Here is an 18,958-nt window from a genome sequence, read left to right as displayed (position 1 = left end):
ACAGGAGTGGGGGAAGCACTGGAGGAGGAACTGGACCAAGTGAACTTACGTCCATGGAGGGGTAATTCCTCCATTGTCAAATCATTAATCCATCCTCTAAATTTGTCCATCATAGCACGATTCAGATTATTATTGTTTTTGTCCTCATCCTGGTAAATAAGGTTGAAATCCCCTGCCACCATCCAGGGTCCTGTGCACTGAGCACGAGTTTTCCTGAGCTCTTGCAAAAAACTGTATCTTCTCTTGAGTGTCCAGTGGGATGAAAACGGATCGGATACGGACGGATATCACCGATATTACATTTGTTTTCATATTTCTGTCCGAATTCGGATTCGAATACGGATAGTGTCAACTATGTCGGATAGGATACGATTGGATATCGACATCATAAATATACGATTTGAGTATTCGGATACGGATACGGTATCGGATGTTGGATATCCGGACTCGGATACGGACAGATCTCAACCCCTCTAAACAGATTCGGTTTCGAATACGGTCGGAAAATATCCGTACCGTTTTCATCCCTCTGTGGTCCATATACGCATGTGAGCCACCAGGCACTGCCAGAAGATGGACTGAACTGAACAGAAGTGCTATGGACGTCCACACGACTGGCTTGGACATCCCCCAAACGAGATCTCCAGGCAATCAGGACCCCTCCACTAGCTCCGACCGAAGGAAGACAAATGAAATTGTTGTTGAAATCACTTCCAAGCATGGAAAGTATAATCTGAAGAGAAAAAGAGGCCATCTTCGTTTCCTGAAGACAAACTATGTCAATCTTGGCAGAGTCGACAAGCACACGCACAGCATCTCTACGTGCTACTGAATTGAGACCCGTGATGGTTCCATTTAAAAACATAGCAATACACGACCCGACTCAAAGAGCTAAACCAGGCACTCTACTGTCACAGCAGCATAATCGTCTTCTATAGGTGCCCATCCAAAGAGGGCAGCCAGAGCTCCAGTGTGCGAAGATGATAAGTATGTTAGATTAATTTGGGCCAGACCCATTATTTATTCTAATTAATCAAATAAATTTCAAAGGCCCACAATTATTGTTAAGTGGAAAAGTGATTAGTACCACATGGGAAATTCACTAAAAAGGTTCTCAACTTAAATAGTGAGTCTTAGGACTCTCACATAGACAAGTTGAGAGGGAGAACCGGGAGGCCACACGCGCGCGCGCCGCCGCCGAGCCGAGCCGCCCGCAACGGGCCGAGGCCGTGGGCGTGGGCTGGTTTGGCCTGGTTTTGTCGCTTGGCCCAACCGAAACCCTAGCCGCCGCAGCCAACTCCCAACGCCCAACCACCCTGTCCAGGTTCATTCCCCCGACAGGGCCTAACGAACAGATGGGGAACGGCGCGGCTATATGGGGGGGGGGCGCCCCTGTCCGGCAGGGGATAGACCCGACTCTTCCTCTTCCTCCTCTCCGCAACATCTGAGCGCTGAGCTGTTCGTCTGCATCTCCGACCGGAGTTCCCTGCGCGCACAGGGAGCTTCGGTAGCAGGCCTCCGGAACTTCCCCCATCAAGCATACCTGCATGGGTAGGCGGGGAATCAAGTTTTTGGGGAGCGCCGGGAAGCCGGCGCGACTGCTGCCCCGTCTCCGCTTCTGCAGGTTCTTGTTCGGGGGCCTCTGCTTCCTGACGGGAGCTTCCCGTGCTACTGCTCCCACACCGCACCCGACTCTTCCTCTTCCTCCTCTCCGCAACATCTGAGCGCTGAGCTGTTCGTCTGCATCTCTGACCGGAGTTCCCTGCTCGCACAGGGAGCTTCGGTAGCAGGCCTCCGGAACTTCCCCCGTCAAGCGTACCTACACGGGTAGGCGGGGAATCAAGTTTTTGGGGAGCGCCGGCTTCCCGGCGCGACTGCTGCCCCGTCTCCGCTTCTGCAGGTTCTTGTTCGGGGGCCTCTGCTTCTTGACGGGAGCTTCCCGTGCTACTGCTCCCACACCGCACCTGCAGGAGTCTCCCGGCGCGACCTCCTCTGCAACATGGTGGACATGAGGAGGACTGGTGGCCGCACCAACACCACCGACGGAGAAGATGGTGGCTCACTGTCCGCGGGTACCGGCAGTCCCACCCTAGGGTATAAATCTAATCCCACTGTGCGCTATTGTTCATATGCTATTCTGTTAGCGTTGTTAGCGTACTTGGTTGCTGCACTATTAAATACTACCTGCAGTAATGATGGTGTTACAGTATGGTTAGTGGTACTGTTACTATTGTTTAAGTCGTTTTTATGGATTAATATAAGTCATAAATTGACCAAATGTTCAACAATCCAAAAACTTGATAGGTCTTTTTCGGCTGCTAGTTTTGCTGCGTCACTAAAACCACCACCATTGAAAGATGATGGATCCAACTATAAAGTGTGGCGTGTCCGTTCCAAGCTATGGTTCACTAGTATGCGTTGTGAGCACGTGATCAAGGGAAAGCGCATTGAACCTCCTTTCTCTCACGAGGAGGAGATTAAGTTCAATGAGGCAGATAACTTGTTCAAGGGGGCTCTCATCAGCATATTAGCTGAAAGCATAGTGCAAGTGTACATGGATATGGACACTGGCAAGGACATGTGGGATGCACTTGAGGCCAAGGTCGGTGTTGCCGATGCTAGCACTGAGTTGTACATCATGGAGAAGTTCTATGACTACAAGATGGTCGATGACCGATCTGTAGTAGAGCAGGCTCATGAGATACAGATACTGGCAAAGGAACTCTAGAACAATGAGTGTGAGTTGCCTGACAAGTTTGTGGCCGGTGGTATCATCGCTAAGCTGCCACCTACTTGGTCGAGCTTTGCCACTACTCTAAAGCACAGGAGGCAAGTGTTCAGTGTGACTGATCTCATTGCTACTCTTGGTGTGGAGGAGAATGTGTCGATGTTTTACCACCAATAGCCTGCCACGGGGGTACCCGAGGCAGTATGTTCGGGCTTCAGCGTATGCAGAACTCGATGGTGAACGCAAGAGACAAACGACTTATCCTGGTTCGGACCCTCGATCGTTGATCGAGTAACAGCCCTACGTCCAGCCGGCGTTAGCCTCTACGTTGGATTGATTGTAAAGTGTCGTACAATTGTTGTTCTGTTGTTCTCTTCTCTAGGAGCCCTGCCCTCCTTTATATAGTCAGGAGGCCAGAGTCCTAGTCGGTTTACAATGAGAGTTCCTAGTAGGATTACTGAATAGTACTACTACTAAGATTACATGGGGAGAATCCTAGTTAGACTAGATCTTCTCTCTCCCTTGCGGGGTATCCTGTGGGTCCTACATCGACAAGCCCCCGAGCACTTCATGGTTGAGCTCTGAAAGTCTCATTTTGCTCCTTTAGGTCTTGTTGAGTAGGAACAAACATCATCCGAGTGCTTTCTAGAGTGAAACCTTGTAGCGTTTCTTGGGATCTTCGAGTGGTGAGTGCTTTTTGAAGAAAAAGTACATCCATCTGGTTGTAGCCCCCGAGCCTCTTGCTATTTGGAACAAGGAGCTAGAGGATCTTGTCTTGAAGTTGCTCTGATTGTTCGTTGAAGTTTTATAAAAAAGAACTCGAATATGGCTCATTCCGGGTTCTTTTTGTCGTAATGTCTTAAAGTGGTCTGCGTTGAGGAAGTCTTTTGGTGACGTGCGCTTTTTCAAAGAAAAAGAGCACTCACTGAGTGTAGCCCCCGAGCCTCTTGCTATTTGGAACAAAAAGTTGGAGGGTCTTGAATCTTTATGTTGTTTGAAAATTTATGTTCTGAAGTAGTCCCCGAGACTTGGATTATGTCATCATCCGAGTAGTTTTGCGGTGTTTTTCCGAAGCAGCCCTTTAGTCTTGGATTAAACCATCATCCTTGTAGTTTCGCGGCATCCAGCCTCCGAGCTTATGTCCGGGTTCTTTTATTCGGAAAGGACTCGGTTACATGGCCTTGGCATACTCTCCGCTAGTCTTCTGTTGTCGGATGTAGTTGTGTGGAGTTGGTTGGGTGTAAATGCTATTTGTTGACGGGTTGTACCGTGGTGGTATATCCTTCCGAATATGCTTGTCCTTGGTCACTGTTCCTTCACGCCTGAGTCCTTTTTCATTGAGTTCTATCTTTTCACTGTTTCCTTTGTCAGGTCTTTACCTTCGGTGCTCCTGGTTCATGTGCACCGCTCTTTTGGTCTATAAATACCCTCCTATGGTGCTTGTTTTTGAATCATTGAGCATTCTGTTGTATGGCCTGAAGTCTTTGTAGTCATGGATATGGTAGTTTGTGAAGTTGAGCAGCCCCCGGGCGTATCTTGTAGTTGTTGTGTATCTCGTCATAGCTGGAGGAAGTCTTGTGATAGGGATTAGAGGTAGGCTAATCCCGCGACAGCATTGTACCAGGATGTACGTGGCGGTAGTTGGAGGAAGTCTTGTGATGTGGGCTTCGTTCCTTCATCTGGCAGTTCTGGGTTGATCGTCGTCGCCTGACCTAAGACTGTCCGGTGCAGATCAACACCATATCCAGCATCACATCGGTCTTGGGTAGATAGATGCCCGCCGGCCTTCTCTGCTCCATGTTGTCCTGTTGTGCTGCTGATTTCCACCTTGGATGCACTGCGTTCGTCCTTTGAAGAAAATAGTATAGCTGATGGCGGTTTGTCCTTTTGAGTAGCAATTTAGGACACGTAGTCGTTCCAGAGCCTAGCCGTGTCTGTGTTCTTCTTTGCTACTTTGCTTTTCGTGGTACCGAGTTCGTTGGGTCTTGTAAGATTTGTAATCTTCTATTTTTGAAGTCGCTTGTAATGGAACAAATCTTGTCTTCTGAGTTGTCCTTTACTTTTCTGCTGTGATCCCTGTCGTTCATGAGATTACCGAGTTCTTTCTTAAATAACCGGGTTCTTTTGTTCCTTGCGAGGTAGCCCTTTCTTTCTTCTTGGTTGACGGGTTGTTCTTGTAGTGATCTGATAACCCTACCGTGGTGCTGGACGAATAAGTCTGAAATCTGCCCGTTAAATTGTACCGTTGTGTGGGTTTGTGCTATCCGTCATTTTAGCTGTGTCTGTAAATGGACCGTTGCGTTCCCACACCGTGCTTTAACGGGCCTTGTGGGCCGTTTTTATCACTGAAAAATCTATTTAAAGACCTTTTATCTTCCTTTCCTTTGCTGCCCAACTCTTGCTTTGAAACCCTAGCTTTTAGAAATCCGCCGCCGTCATCGTCGCCGTCTCCCGAGCACCACCATCCTAGCTTCATCTTCCCCAGTACCTTTTTGCTTCCGCTAGTTCATGGGTAAGAAGAAAACCGTGACCAAGTCCCAGGCGACCTTTGTGGACGAGGAGTCATCCCTTTCTTTGATCAAGAACCAAGAGTTCGTGGCCATGAGGGCTGCTCAGAAGGTTTGGCCGGCTCCAACAACAAGCGAAGATTAGCTGCGCGAGCTCGTCAGCGACGGCTTGATCCAAAGCAAAGACATCGCTGAATGGAGAGTTTCGGGCGAGCATCGGGTTCCTGCTCCGGGTCCTGGTGAGATTGTCCTTTTCGTTTCCTTTGTCCGCGCCGGACTTTGCCTTCCTACTTCTGCCTTCCTTTATCAGTTTCTTGGTTATTTCGGGGTTAGTCTGAACCATCTAACCCCTAATGCCATTCTCCATCTTTCTGTTTTCGTTCATCTCTGTGAAGCTTTCCTTGGAATTCCTCCTTCTCTATCTCTTTTTCGCTACTTCTTTCGTCTGAAACCTCAACCCCGTCGTGAAGAGACCAATGTTCTCGGTGGCTATGGGATCCAGTTTAGCGTGCTGATTGGTTTTATGCCGCAAATTTGATTCCTTCTCTTTCCATACATTCTGGGTCTGGTCCCTTGGTTAATGACCGGTGGGATAAGAACCCCGTGTCGCTCACTGAAGTCCAGGCAATCCAGCCACTCCTTAATAAGATTAGTATGCTGAAGCAGCAGGGTTTAACCGGTTTTGGGATTGTTTCGAGTTTCCTTCATCGCCGAGTTCAGCCTCTGAAGGAGCGTGAGCATTTTGGCTTCGAGTACTCTGGGGCTGAGGATCCTTCACGTATGGTCCCAGCTCTTGAGCTGACCGATGAGGAGGTACTTGAGCGTCTCCAGAAGATGTTGAAAGGAACGAGCGTCGTCCCGCTTACTATCGCCGAGTTCTCTGCTAACAACTCGCCTCCAGCTATAAGTTGTTTATCTCTTTGTCCGGGTACTTTATGTACTCTTATTGTATCCATTTTTGTTTAACTTTTCTCTGTCTTGTTGTATAGGAGTTAGGGCGCAACTTTGTTGACCCGATCCCCCTAGATGTTCTCCCTATTTTGGAGAAAGCTAGGGAGAAACTTGCTGGAGCTTCCACAACTAGTAAGTTCCCGTTCTCCACAGTGCTTCCTAGAGTTTCTTCTGGATTTGTTGACGTATATGAAGAATATGTTCCTCGTCTAGTCCCTCGCGGTCCTCGTAGTGTCCCGAAGAGGGGGCGAACGGATGGGTCTTCATCTGGCCTGCCTGCTTCCAAGAAGTCTCGCAAGCCAAGTACTCTTCCAGGTACTCCAGTTGTAGCTAGCATGCTCTTAGGTGAGCATATTTAATACTCTTTGTCTCTTTGTCTTCTCCTTTCTTTTTATCTTGAACCGGGTACTTTTACCTTTCCTTCAGCGGGCGGTCTGGTGGCCTTGGTTGAAACCGAGGAAGAAGATGATGAAGTTCCCCTCATCGTGCGGCAGTGAGTTGCTTTTATATTCCCTTTCTATTGCATTCCTCCTCTTTGTCTTGATTTCTAGTCTTGATCTTTTTGAAGGAAATGGGCGTCGGGTACGAGTTCTTCTGAGGTCTCTACGCCGGCTTCTTCTGAAGCTCCAGTGTTGAGTTCCTTGGTACCGAGCTCCTCCACACTTCCGATGCCTAGCTCTTCCGCGGCCTCAGCTCCGGCTTCTTCTGAAGCTTTGGTATCAGCTATGCCACTCCTGTCGCCAAGCAGTGGGGACGTTTTCGCCGCCGTAGTTCCCCCTGCGAAGCCTTCTTTGTGTTTTACGAAGAAGAAGATAGTCGGGTGAGTAACTTTTGGCTTCGTCTTTTTGCATCTGTTTCCCTTTTCCTTTGTTCTTATTGGTAAGTTTATCTCTCAACTTTTCAGGCCTTCATTTTCTCTTGACCCTCTGCCGACTTCTTGCCAGTTTTCTGGTGTGCTACCGAGTACCGAGCCTCAGGGTTTGGAGCGCTTGGTAGGCAAAGCGGTTGCTGAGGAGACAAGGTTTCCTGGTGAAGGCGCTGCTGTTGGCTTGGTTGCTTCTGAAGTGACCACGGCTATGGTGGCAGGTTCATCTGAGGGATTGGTCTTGACTTCCCGTGAGATTGCTCCGGTCGTGCCTTCTTCGCCTCGACCGGCTTCTCCCTCTCCTTCTCTTACTTTTGGTGGTCTGCCTTTTGCCGATGAGGTGGTGCAGCAGTTTGATGCCACCCATCAACTATCGGAGTTAACCGCTGCCTGGGGGAGCTTATCGACCCTCGTGACTTCTTTTGGTGAAAAGCTCCAGGTAAGTTTTACTGTCACTCCTCCTTTGTATGCTCGTTTTTCTTCTGTGCTTACGCCTTGTTTTTCTTTGTCTCTTCTTGCTCAGTCTTTCTCTCGTGATCATTCTGGCTTCTTTTTCTCATCTAAAAATGAGAAAAAGTTGTCTTCTGAGGTGAACGCTCTGAAAGCCGATCTTGACCTCCTCTAGGCTGAGTTGGAGACAGAGCGTCAAATGCACCAAAAGGAGGAGAAGACCCTTCGTGCCTGGCTAGTAGAGATGGAGAAGCAGAGGGATGCCGCGGTGGAGTCTGCGAAGAATGAATGCAAAGGTGCCACGGGTTCTGCTTGTTTCTTCTTGTATTTTAACTTCTTTTTTTGCTGACTTGTTTTTCGGTGCCTTGTCTAGTTCTCCGAGTTGAAAAGCAGAAGCTCTCGGAGAGTATCGATGAAATGAAGGCTCTTGTCTGCTCTAGTCATAACAAGGCTGAGGAGGTAATTACTCATGCTGAGGAAGAACTCACCCTTGCTAAGCTAATTAGGCATGGAGCTGACAGAGATCTTATGCAGGCTCAAAGAACTATCGAAGACTTATCTGGCAAGTTGGCGACGGCTACCGAGAACTGGAAAGCTTTATGGAAATCCTTTCGTTCAGTAGCCGACGCACTCCGAACTCCAGCGGACGATGGGCAATCTTGGGCTCAGTTTATTCCCCGAATTCCGACTCGTTTTCAAGAGTTCGTGAAGAGGTGCGCCCAACTGTGTACCAAGAATGTCTTGGCTCAGGTCCGGGTTCTTGCTCCAGAGGTGCCTCTGTCCAAGATAGCGGAGGAAGCCGATAGTCAAGAGTACATTGACGCCATTGAGTGGATGGAGCCTGAGGTCGAAGACTTAGCCAGTAGAGTTGTAGATAATCTTAATGTTGTTATCCCCTCTCCTAATGATGATGTTTGAACATAATCGACCTCTGTACTTTCGATTTTTTATAGCAGAGTAGTTATATTCCTTTTTGAATGAAGATACTTTGTTGATACTTCCTCTGCTTGGTTGCCTTGTTTATTCCTTGGATGAGTTGTCCATGTGATCAAAGTTTATTCGACTCACCGAGTACTTGGTCTTGCCTTTGTCTTTGCCATGTAAACAACTCTGTGCGTTATCCTGATGAAATCCCTCGATTTGTCGAGTACTTTTCTTTTCTTCCTCTTTTGTGATCCGTCGAGTGCTTTGTCCGCGCTATGACTTGTTAGATGTAGATCTTTGTGTTGACAACCTTTCGTCTACGCTATGTAAAACGACTCGGCATAGAATGTTGCCTTGACAAACTTCGGCATCCGAGTGCTTTCTTGAGTGGCGCTTGTGCTTTTCTGAGGAAAAAGTATTCCTATCTGGATGTAGCCCCTGAGCCTCTTGCTTTTCGGAATGAAGGGCTGGAGGGTCTTTTTAAGCTTAATTCCGGTCAACTAGTTTTAGGTGTTAGCTTTTAGCTACCCTCATCGGCAGGCTCAAGCATCTTTTCAGCTATTTTGCTCTCAGCCGGGATGCTCAGGCATGTTTTCAACCATTTTGCTTTTTTATTTCGGGTGTTAGCTTTTAGCTACCCTCATCAGCGGGCTCAAGCGTCTTTTCAGCTATTTTGCTCTCGGTCGGTAGGCTCAGGCATGTTTTGGCCATTTTGCTCTTTAGTTCGGGTGTTAGCTTATTAGCTACCCTCATCGGCGGGCTCAAGCATCTTTTTAGCTATTTTGCTCTCGGCCGGCAGGCTCAGGCATGTTTCCGCCATTTTGCTCTTTTGTTCGGGTGTTAGCTTATTAGCTACCCTCATCGGCGGGCTCAAGCATCTTTTTAGCTATTTTGCTCTCGGCCGGTAGGCTCAGGCATGTTTCAGCCATTTTGCTCTTTTGTTCGGGTGTTAGCCTATTAGCTACCCTCATCGGCGGGCTCAAGCATCTTTTCAGCTATTTTGCTCTCGGCCGGTAGGCTCAGGCATGTTTCGGCCATTTTGCTCTTTAGTTCGGATGTTAGCTTATTAGCTACCCTCATCGGCGGGCTCAAGCATCTTTTCAGCTATTTTGCTCTCGGTCGGTAGGCTCAGGCATGTTTCAGCCATTTTGCTCTTTTGTTTCGTGAAAACAACTCGTTGAAAGTCATGACAAGACATGCTGTGGATGAATATCATCTTTATTGATCATGAATATAAACTAATACATATGTTGTCGAGGGATATTGTCCTTTGTCGATTGTGAACGTTGGTCCCTTATGGCTTGCATATCTGTTTTTTCTTGAGTTGTTTTTACGCGTAGAATCTTCTTAGCTGGCTGATGTGCCATGTATTGTTGACTTCTTTTCCATCTTCGGTTATTAACTTGTATGTGCCTGGTCCGGTGACTTTTGTGACAATGAACGGACCTTCCCATGGACTGAGTAGCTTATGTCGTCCGTCCGTTTTTTGTATCCTTCTTAGCACTAAGTCTCCGACTTGTAAAGATCGAGGATGGGTATTCTTGTTGTAGTGTCGTCTTAAACCTTGTATGTATCTGGCTGATTGGAGGGTAGCATTTACTCTGACTTCTTCTGAGCTATCGAGTTCTAATCTTCTTATGTGTTCTGCTTCTCCTTCATCGTATTGTTCTATCTTTGGTGATGTCCAGATCAAATCAGCAGGCAGTACGGCTTCTGACCCATAAACTAGGAAGAAGGGTGAGTAGCATGTTGCTCTGCTTATTTGAGTACGTAGCCCCCATACTACTTTAGGTAATTCTTCAATCCATTTGGACCCATAGTCCACTAGTTCTTCGTATAACCTTGGTTTTAATCCGGCTAGTATGAGTCCATTAGCCCTTTCTACTTGTCCGTTGGCTTCTGGATGTGCAACAGATGCATAGTCTATACTGAAACCACAGTCTTGTGCCCAGCTTTTGAATTCTGTAGCTGTGAAGGGGGAGCCTAGATCTGTGATGATTCGATTGGGCATGCCGAAGCGGTGCATAATGTCTTGGATGAACTCGACTGCTTTGGCTGCACTGTATTTCGCGAGTGGTTTGTATTCAATCCACTTGGTGAACTTGTCGATTGCTACAAGATGTACTCGAAGCCGCCTTTTGCTTTCTTCAGAGGTCCTACTTGATCCAGCCCCCAGCAGGAAAAAGGCCAAGCAGGTGGGATGCAGATAAGATTGTGAGCTGGCACATGGGCTTGTCTTGCAAACATTTGGCAACCTTTGCATTTTCTGACAAGTTCTTCTGCGTCTTTCAAAGCGGTTGGCCAGTAGAATACGGTGCGAAATGCTTTGCCAACCAGTGTTCTTGAAGCGGCATGATTTCCACAGCAACCTGAGTGTATTTCGTCTAGGATCTATTTGCCTTCTTCAAATGAGACACATTTTAGGAGTACTCCTGATGATGCTGCTCTTCTGTAAAGTCTATCTCCTACTAGAACGTAGTTTTTGCTTCTATGAACAACTTGGGTGGCTTCTGCTTTATCTGCTGGCAATTTATTTTCTCTGATATAGTCGATGAAAACTTGGCTCCATGAAGTGTTGATTACCAAGATCTGAACGCCTTTAGCCTGAATTTTAGGGGTTGTCTCACTGGGTTGTTTGATAGAGGGAACTGATAGCTCTTCTATGAATACGCCGGGTGGAACCTTCGCTCTGTCTGATCCGAGCTTGGCGAGGACATCTGCTGCAATGTTGGAATCGCGCAGGACGTGTAGAATTTCTAATCCTTGGAAATGTTTTTCAAGTTTCCGTATTTCAGCACAGTAAGCGCCCATGTTTTCTTTGGTGCAATCCCAATCTTTGTTGACTTGGTTGATGACTACTGCTGAATCGCCGTATATGAGTAATCTCTTTATTCCGAGGGTAATTGCTACTCGTAGCCCATGGATGAGGGCTTCATATTCTGCTTCGTTATTTGTAGCTTGCCATAATATCTGAAGGACATATTTAAGTTGTTTTCCGTCCGGAGAAATTAGGAGAATGCCTACGCCGGCTCCTCCTAGCTTGAGTGACCCATCAAAGTACATCTTCCAGTGGTCAAGGATTGTATCTGATAAAGGCTGTTGAATCTCTGTCCACTCGGCCACAAAATCGGCAAGGGCTTGAGATTTGATTGCTTTCCGCGGGGTGAAATCGATGTTAAGAGCTCTGAGTTCAACTGCCCACTTTGATATGCATCCCATCGCATCTCTGTTGTGTAAGATGTCTTCGAGCGGGAAGTCTGTCACCACTATGATCTGGTGGCTTTCAAAATAGTGGCGAAGCTTGCGTGAAGTGATCAATAGGGCGTAGAGTAGTTTTTGCACATGCGGGTACCATATTTTTGATTCAGATAATACTTCGCTGATGTAGTATACGGGTCGTTGTACTTTATACACGCGTCCTTCTTCTTCTCTTTCAACGACTATTACCGTGCTGACCACAGCAGTAGTCGCCGCAATGTATAGCATCATATCTTCGTCTTTCCTTGGGGGTGTGAGAATTGGTGAGGATGTGAGGTATGCCTTAAGTTTCTTGAAAGCTTCATTGGCTTCTTCTGTCCATTCGAACTTATCTGTCTTCTTTAGTAGTTTAAAGAAAGGTAGTCCTTTTTCACCGAGCCTTGAAATGAAACGATTGAGTGCCGCCATGCAGCCCGTTAGCTTTTGCACATCTTTGATGTTTCTGGGTGGGCCCATCTCCGTTATGGCTCTAATTTGCTTGGCGCTTGCTTCGATTCCACGATGACTGACCAAGAAACCGAGTAGTTGTCCTGAAGGAACCCCAAACACACATTTGTTCGGGTTCAATTTCCATCTCCACTTTTTCAGGTTCTCGAAGGTTTGTCTTATGTCTTCAATCAGTGTGTCCGGGTTCTTTGTTTTTACAACTACATCGTCCACGTATGCTTCTACGTTTTCACTGATTTGATCACCAAGGCATGTTTGGATAGCTCTTTGGTAGGTGGCTCCAGCGTTTTTGAGTCCAAATGACATGGTCTTGTAGCAGTAGGCACCAAACGGGGTAATGAAAGATGTCTTGCTCTGGTCTTGCTCTTTTAATGCTATCTGGTGATACCCTGAATAGCAATCAAGAAAGGATAATAGGGCGGATCCTGCTGTTGAATCAACTATCAGATCAATGCGTGGTAGCCCGAACGGATCTTTCGGACAGTGCTTGTTGAGATCTGTGTAATCAACACACATGCGCCATTCATCAGTGTTCTTTTTCTGTACTAGAACTGGGTTTGCTAGCCAATCTGGATGAAGGATTTCTCTAATGAATCCGGCCGCCATTAGCTTTGTGATTTCTTTTTTAATTGCTGCCTTCTTGTCAGGTGAGAATCGTCGTAGCCGTTGCTTTACAGGCTTGGAGCTTTCATTAACATCAATTCTATGCTCAGCCAACTCTCTTGGGACACCTGGCATGTCGGCCGGCTTCCAAGCGAAGATATCTTTGTTGTCCTGAAGAAAGTTGGTGAGCGTGAGTTCCTATTTTGCCGAGAGGTGAGCACTGATGGTTGCTGTCTTGGAGGTATCGCTAGTGCCCAAGTCGATTTGCTTGACGTCGGCTTCTTTTGGTGGTGCGATGATGCTGGGCTTTTTAGCCGATATTTCTAATTCTTCTTGGCTCATCGCTGCAGCAATTGTGGCTATTTCTTTTCTTCCATTGTCGGCTTGTGCTTTGGCTGCGATTTGGATTGCCTGAACGTCGTAGTCAAAAGCACGCTTCAAATCACTTCGAAGAGAAAGGACACCGTTGGGTCCTGGCATCTTAAGCAGTAAATACGGGTAATGCGGTATCGCCATGAATTTTGCTAGTGCCGGTCGTCCGAGAATTGCGTGGTACGATGACTCAAAGTCCGCCACCTCAAATTTGATGAATTATGTACGGTAGTTCGAGGGTGTTCCAAAAGTGACTGGTAGAGTAATTTGTCCAAGCGGCATGGCTGCTTTGCCAGGTACTATTCCGTAAAAAGGTGTGCTTGTTGGTGTGATCATCCCGGCGAGTTGTAGTCCCATCTTCCTTAGTGTTTCTGAAAAGATGATGTTGAGTCTGGCTCCCCCCATCGATTAGTACTTTGGTGACAGTCATACCAGCAATAGTTGGATCTAGAACCAGTGGATAATGGCCTGTGTTTCCCACGCTAGTCCATTGGTCTTCTCTGGTAAATTGGATAGGATACTGTGACCAATTGAGATATCTTGGTGTAGCCAGTTCTGTTGTCATGATAGTCCATAGTGCTAGTTTTTCTTGATGTTTGCTTCTGCAATCCGAAGCCCCTGAGAAGATCACTGCTATCGTTCCCCTGGGTTTTTGGAATCCTTTGTCCTCATGGTTGTCTTCATCTTTTTTCTGATTGTCCTCTTTGGTGTTCTCCTTACTATCTTTTCTTGTGTATCGATCATTGAAAGTGTAGCAATTTCCGATGGTGTGCCTCCCATTAGGGTGCAATGGGCAACGTATGTTTTCAATGTCATCATATCTTCTGGGTTTGGAAAACTTCTTTGATTTGTCGGCCATTGCCACGGTATTATCTGGTCTACGTTTTCTTTCTTGATGTCTGCTATTTCGATGATTTTGCTTGTCCGGGTTGTCCTGGTTGCTTCTATCCGGGAACCTCTCTCGTGTTTTTTCTTCTGCAGTAATCATCTTTTCTACTGTTCGTCTGAATTTTTCATTGTTTCTCGGATTTTCTTTGCAGAAGTCTTGAAATTGCCACCTAGCCATGATTCCATGAGAGAAAGCTTCAATTACTTCTCGCTCGGTGATGTCATGTACTTGAGCCCGTAGTTCGCCGAATCGTCAATAGTAATTTCTAAGACTTTCACCTCCCTTTTGCTTGAGTCCTTTTAGTTCTGCATGAGTGATTGGGTGTGTAATGATTCTTGCGAAATTTTCACAAAAAGCTCTTTGCAAGTCCTCCCAATTTCTGATAGATCCTGGATTTAATTTGTCGAACCATTGGAGGGGCATGGCTTCTAGTGCCATGGGAAAGAACAGGGTCTTGATATCGTCGTCTCCTCCGGCTAGTTCAATTGATTGTGAGTATATTCTGAGCCATTGCCTTGGTTCAGTTTTGCCATCATACTTAGAGTGGTTAGACGGTTTGAACTTGTGAGGCAATCGCACCGATGCAAGCCTGTTCGCGAAACAGGGGAATCTGTCGTGTGTTTCGGCTTCTTTGAATTCGAATTCGGCACCTCCTTCTGGCCAACTGTTGTTTTGATGGGAATAATTCTGCGAGGCTGTCTGAGTAGGCACCCTACTCCTGGTCTTTCTTGGTTGTTCAAATTGGTGGCCTTGATTATGTTCCTTCCTACTTTCTCTGTTATGGCTTCCACCTGGCCCAAGTCTTTCGAAAGCAGACTTCCTTTGATTTTGATCTTCTTGCCTGTGGGTTGTTGATCTGGCGGGTAGTCCTGATTGGGCTCTCTCTTCATGCGTTCTCGGGATCATCGATCGGAGCAAGTCTTGGAGCTGTTCGTACTTCTCACCAGGATGTGAAGTTGCTCTGAGTTCTTCTAATGCTTCTCAAATCTTATCGTAAGGCATATTTGTCGTGCGTCTTCCTTCGACTTCTCGTTGTGATTTTCTTCTGTCGTATTCAGCCAACTCTGACTCATATCTGATCCAGGCTTCCCTGTGCTGCCTAGCGCGGTGTTGGCGCCCTTGCTTTAACTTGTTTTTTCTTTCTCTAGCTTGTTTCTGACTCTCGGTTTCTCCATCGTAGCCCTAGGCAAAGGGTGATATGTTGGATTCTAATTCATCTGATGACCTGACATCGGGTGCTTCTAGGGGATTTAATGGTGACCGAGGACGTTGAACCATGAGTACTTCCCGTGCGTGAGCCGTTCTGTTATTGGTGTTAGTTTTCATATTGTTAGAGTTGCTGATGACTTTAGTAGATGCCTCGATGTCGCAGATCGAGTCTCCTTCTTGGTAAGGTAGAATAGTCGTCGTCGTCGTGTTGTCCAGTCGGGTACTGTTATCCTCAGGAACAGAGTCCGGCCAGTGAATGATGCAGTCTTGAGATGTTATAGTCAGGACGAGACCTTCCTGAGCTCCCTTCAGTGGCATTCTTAGTACTGGATCGAGGACTTCTTTGAGCCGTGCCTGATAAAATGTTGCCATGTTTAGGAGTCCGAGTGGAGGAAGATCCGACTTCTTGAAGGGATTTCGCGCGTACTCCAAGTTGTATTCTTGATAGGTCAGGGCCGCATTCTTAAGTCCCATCAGAAAAGAACTCAGTTTCCCTAAAGGACTCGGATAAGACTCCAACTCGGATGCGGAGCTCGAATTTGAGTCGGATGCGCAAAGCTGCGGAACCTGAGTTGAATCAGACACTATGAGCCGCACGAATCCTCTAGAGATTTGATCTGTCGTGGTCGTCGGAATAGAGTCGTCTTCATGGTGTTTCGAATCCTCGAGGAGACGACTTTGGAGCTTTCCATTGTTGTCCACCTCGCAGATCCATGAGTCGAAGATGAAAGTTGATCCCGTTGAGAAGATCATGTTGTTGAGGTCCATCGAGCTCTTGGATGCAAATTCGCCAAAAGCCCCTACCTGGCGCACCAGCTGTCGATGTTTTACCACCGATAGCCTGCCACGGGGGTACCCGAGGCAGTATGTTTGGGCTTCAGCGTATGCAGAACTCGATGGTGAACGCAAGAGACAAACGACTTATCCTGGTTCGAACCCTCGATCATTGATCGAGTAACAGCCCTACGTCCAGCCGGCGTTAGCCTCTACGTTGGATTGATTGTAAAGTGTCGTACAATTGTTGTTCTATTGTTCTCTTCTCTAGGAGACCTGCCCTCCTTTATATAGTCAGGAGGCCAGAGTCCTAGTCGGTTTACAATGAGAGTTCCTAGTAGGATTACTGAATAGTACTACTACTAAGATTACATGGGGAGAATCCTAGTTAGACTAGATCTTCTCTCTCCCTTGCGGGGTATCCTGTGGGTCCTGTATCGACAGAATGCTAGGGCAAAGGACACTCATGGCAAGAAAGCGCATGAGGAAGGTTCTAGCGCCAATCTGGTGCAAAAGAAGAACTTTCATGCCGCACAGAGGAAGAAGAAAAACAAGCCCGCAGTCAAGCCTAAAGCTGCAACTTTTAAGAAGAAGGGCAAGGAAAAAGAAAAGGGTCTTTGCTTTGTCTGTGGTGCATCTGACCATTGGGCAAAAGAGTGCCTTGACCGCAAGGACAAGCAGAAGAAGACCACAAACATGGTTGTTAACGAATCTAGAGGAACTAGGTACGGTAATCATCTACCTGCAATTTTTTTAGTTTGTCTCTAGCCTGAGTGGTGGGTTGACACAGGTGCTAACATTCATGTATGTTCTGATATTTCTTTGTTTTCTTCTTATCAGGAACAAAGAGGTTGCTCCTTGCTGATGGGAAACGGTACTGAAAGCATCTAGGCCCCTAGTTGGATTTTGGTGATTAATGTCAATACAAGATTACTATGACTAACGTGTGTTTTGCAAAGGCAATTAAGTTAGGTCATGGTAATGGAGATTGATTGGGCAATCGAGGTTGTCATGCCCCTACGATGGAAATCATTTCAGTTTTCAAAGGATGGACGACAAGGTTAAGGATAACTAGTTCTAAGTGTCGATTGAAGTTGGAGAGACACTTAGAGTAGTTTAGGACCTTGCTTTTTCCTTTGGCCATACTATGAAGGGGGGTATGAACGGGTAGCTTGACCTAGTTGAGTCTAGTGAGTTAGGTGTGGTGCACACTTGTTAAAACTAGCTCTAGGTAGCTCCTATGAATGTCTAAGATCCTTTGGAGCAAACTTCATTCACATATGTTCGGAAGTTGGAAGTGAATGGAGGGTCAAATACTGACCGAACGCTGGCTCCGGTGCGACCGGACGCTGGCCGCAGGGTCCGGTCAGTTCATTTGACCGAGAAGATCAAGTCTGGTGTGACCGGACGCTGGGAGGTCATGTGACCGGACACTGAGGGCCAGCGTCCGGTCAACTCCAGTAAGGGTCCAGACTTGGAAAAGTGTGACCGGACACATCCGGTCAGTGTGACCGGACCCTGAGTATCCAGCGTTCGGTCGTTTACAGTAAGCATCCAAGAGCGACCGGACGCGTCCGGTCGGTACTGACCGGACTCTGACAGCGTCCGGTCATCACTTGAATGCTAGTTCGTGGGTTGAACTGACCGGAGCGTCCGGTCATCACGACCGGAGCATCCGGTCATCCCGCAGAAGCTCATAACGGTTAGTTTTTCAGGCTGGCTTATAAATAGAAGCTCCACTTGTGAGTGGAGCATCCTTTGCTCATTCCAACAGCTGAGAAACACGTTTGTGAGTGCCAAGAAGAGCAAGATCCTAGTGAGGTGTTTGTGATTTGAGAATCCAAGAGAGTAGCCTCACTAGCAAATCAAGAGTAGCAAAGTGTGCATCCATCTTCTCATTAGGCTTCGCGTGGTCAAGTGAGAGTTCGTGCTTGTTACTCTTAGTGATCGCCATCACCTAGACGGCTTGGTGGTGATTGGGAGTTTGGTGTTCACCCGGCGGAGCTTGTGGGTGACCCAACTCAAGTTGTGAGCGGCTTTGGGTGATTTGCCACGATGGAGTGTCGAAGAATCAACCCATAGAGAGCACTTGATCCTTGCGCGGATCAAGGGGGAGCTACACCCTTGTGCGGGTGCTCCAACGAGGACTAGTGGGGAGTGGCGACTCTCCGATACCTCGGCAAAACATCGCCGCATTCCTTTCTCTCTCTACTTACTTTGAGCACTTACTTTGAGTATTTACTTTGAGCAATTCAATACTTGTTTTACATCCATAGAATTGCTTGCTAGAGTAAGTTTGGAACATAGGTTGAGAGGTTGTTGTGCATTAGTTTGATATAAACACTTTTCTAGGCACAAGGGGTTAATTGGGCTATCCGTAGGATTTGATTATTGCAAGAGAATTTAGAATTAGCCCAATTCACCCCCCCCTCTTGGGCATCTTGATCCTTTCAATTGGTATCAGAGCCTCGTGCTCACTTTTTAAGCTTAATCGCTTAGAGCAAGATGTCTCACGGGGATGGACCTCCTCCTATCTTTGAGGGAGATGATTTTCCATATTGGAAAATCCGCATGGAGGCATACTTAGAAGCTCTAGATGTTGGAATTCTTAGAGCTGCCTCTCAAGGGTTCCCCGCACCTAGGAATGCCGCACAACTTCAAGGCGATGAAGTGAATTATGAGAAATGGAATGCAAAGGCTCGCAACACCATTTTTAGAGGCCTTTGCAAAGAGGTGTTCAATCGTGTAAGGAACCACAAAGACGCCCATGCTCTATGGTCGGACGTTTGTGCGCTCCATGAGGGAACCAAGAGTGAGCGTGAGGAGCGCTATCATCTTGTGATTAAAAAGCTAAATTCTTTTGAGATGTTTCCCAAAGAAAGTGCTAATGAGATGTATTCTTGATTAAATGTTCTTGTAGAGGAAGTCAATGGGCTTGGACTTACTCAAATGTCACCATCCGATGTTGTGAGAAAAATCTT

This window comes from Miscanthus floridulus, chromosome 7, assembly GCF_019320115.1.
Source record: "Miscanthus floridulus cultivar M001 chromosome 7, ASM1932011v1, whole genome shotgun sequence".
NCBI lineage: Eukaryota > Viridiplantae > Streptophyta > Magnoliopsida > Poales > Poaceae > Miscanthus > Miscanthus floridulus.
The sequence above is the reverse complement of the archived record's forward strand: the minus strand, read 5'-3'. Positions refer to the sequence as shown.